General features: G+C 46.4%; 1 long non-coding RNA gene across 1 annotated transcript; it reads right to left on the reverse strand.

Annotated features, from left to right (window-relative positions):
* Positions 1-618: 618 nt before the first annotated feature.
* Positions 619-2,488, reverse strand: LOC106536990 (uncharacterized). The gene is made up of 2 exons (XR_001312593.1): positions 2,113-2,488; positions 619-2,030 (listed from the first exon to the last, which is right to left on the reverse strand). It is a non-coding gene; the product is annotated as an uncharacterized LOC106536990 (long non-coding RNA).
* Positions 2,489-2,494: the final 6 nt, after the last annotated feature.

Here is a 2,494-nt window from a genome sequence, read left to right on the forward strand (position 1 = left end):
AGGGTCTGTAAGTCTAGGTTCTCTGTTGTCCAGGGTCTGTAAGTCTAGGTTCTCTGTTGTCCAGGGTCTGTAAGTCTAGGTTCTATAAGTCTAGGGTCTGTAAGTCTAGAGTCTCTGTTGTCCTGGTTCTCTAAGTCCTGGGTCTTTGTCTGGTGGGTCTCAGACCTGTTCCAGGAGGTTCTTGTCAGGATACTGGCCTGAACAGGGGTGAGGTCACTTCCTGTTATTTATCTAAAATCTTCATTTCAAACAGGTTTTCAGTCTTGGTTCTTAAACAGGTCCAGGAGGAAAACCCAGACCTCCGTCTCCTCAGGTCCTCCTGAATCAGAACCGGGTCGTACTGGGTTCAGACTGACTGACTCAGAACAGGAAGTAGACTCTGTCCGGCTCCAGGAACTGTTCCTTTAACCTTTAAATAAAACGAAGCATGACTGGATCTAAAAATGGCCACAAGGAGACGAGTCTGAGCTCCAGTCTGATTGGCTCTGATGGACACACCTGATCAGGTGCAGCTAGTGATCAAACCCTTCATCACAACTTCTTTATAGAAAATTACAAAATAAAAGCGTCGGATGATGCAGCAACATGAACGTGCAAAAAAACAAACAGAGACGAGTCTTTGATTAAAGTGACGACTCAAATATTATGCATTAAAAACAGTTTGTAGATTACAGTGCACTTTGTGTGGAAACAAAATAAAATACAACAAAATAAAATAAAGGAGCACAAACACACGTTAAGATGAAGGCAACAGCAGCCATCTGAGAGGAACCAGACTGAGACGGAACCAAAAGAGAGAAAACAAATATATACACAGATATTTACACCACACAGGTACGAAACGACCCGCCTCAGTCCACGGGCCTGACAGGAAGCCGTCACGGCGCAGAATAAATAGGAAGCGTCCTACCTGCCGGACGCCTGCAGGTCTGAAATAAATAAACCTGCTGCTCCTGTGGTGATAATCTACAGATTATATTTTATTTAATCCACAGTTTTATTCTCTGGACCAAAAATAATTAAGACTTATTTCCATAAAAGTTTTAAAGAACTTCAGATTTCTTTCACGTATTTCACTATTTGTAATATTTTAGGGGCGGGGCTTCGTGGCGATCACAGATCATCACCTCTCTGGACCCCTCATCTGTCTGCAGGAAGTCCTCCCCCCTCCTGTGACCTCTGACCTTCTCTCTGAAGAAAAGCCCCGCCCACTTTACACAAAACCTATTTAATGAAATATTTGCAACATTTAAAGGTTTAAAACCCTGAAAATGATTTAGATTCTGAAGTTCTTTGAGACGTTTATAAAAACAAATCAAATCTAAATGAAACTTGATTTGTTTTCAGTTTTGTTTTGTTTGTTTGTTTGTTCCTCGGGGCTGACGTGAGCAGGAACAAGGATCAAACTGCTTCCTGTCAGAAACCAACACGATGTGGACCTGCAGGTTCTGATGTGAGTCGGGTCACATCACTCAGAGGGAATGTAGCAAAAACCAGTCCTTCCTGAATATTTACATGAGTTCTGTCCCGTCTGGGGGGCGGGGCGAGGGGGCGGGGCTTAGTTGGCCAGATAAAACGAACGAAAACGTTTGGCAAAAAGTCAGTTTCTTGTTCTGAGGATATGAAAATATACAACTCTCAGCTGCAGACGGGTCACAGGTTCCAGTCCCTCACTGGTTGTCCTCTTCAGGAGACGTGGCCTGGGTTCCTGCTGGGTCTCAGAACCTGGTCCAGGAGGTAGAACCTACCAGGACGGTTCCTGCAGAGCTTCACTGGCAGTTATAGAAAACATGCGAAAGTTCTATGAAAGCATCCGAGTCTGGAAAAATATGTTAATTCATAAAAATCTTTTCTGTTTCTGTTGGTTTTCTGGGTTTTTCTGAGGGACAGACCTGAAAAACTGAACGGGGTTCTGGTTCGGGTTCTGGTTCAGCTCGTCTGTTCAGGGAGCTACACGGTGGGTCCTGATAAAAACACAGCCAGAGTCTGGAGGAGCAACCAGGAAGTGACGAGGTGCTGGCTCCTCCCACCTCATCCACACAGGAAGTGATGAGGCGTTGGCTCCTCCCACCTCATCCACACAGGAAGTGATGAGGCATTGGCTCCTCCCACCTCATCCACACAGGAAGTGATGAGGCGTTGGCTCCTCCCACCTCATCCACACAGGAAGTGATGAGGCGTTGGCTCCTCCCACCTCATCCACAGAGCAGGAACCTTCGAAGCACGTTGGGACAGCGGGGAGATGGACGGACAAAGATCAAAGATGGCTCCCGACACGACACATCTTTATTGTCCGTAAAAATAGGCTCCGCCCAGGAAGGCGGAGCAGTGGTGAGGTCCATAGTGCCACTGACTCCGCCTCCCTGATGATGAAAGCTCCTCCTCCTCACGGTGAATTTCAAGTGTAAAGATGGCGTTGATGGTGGCGACATTGTGTGTGTGTGTGTGTGTGTGTGTGTGTGTGTGTGTGTGTGTGTGTGTGTGTGTGTGTGTG

The sequence above is a fragment of the Austrofundulus limnaeus genome, unplaced genomic scaffold (assembly GCF_001266775.1).
Source record: "Austrofundulus limnaeus strain Quisiro unplaced genomic scaffold, Austrofundulus_limnaeus-1.0 Scaffold2070, whole genome shotgun sequence".
NCBI lineage: Eukaryota > Metazoa > Chordata > Actinopteri > Cyprinodontiformes > Rivulidae > Austrofundulus > Austrofundulus limnaeus.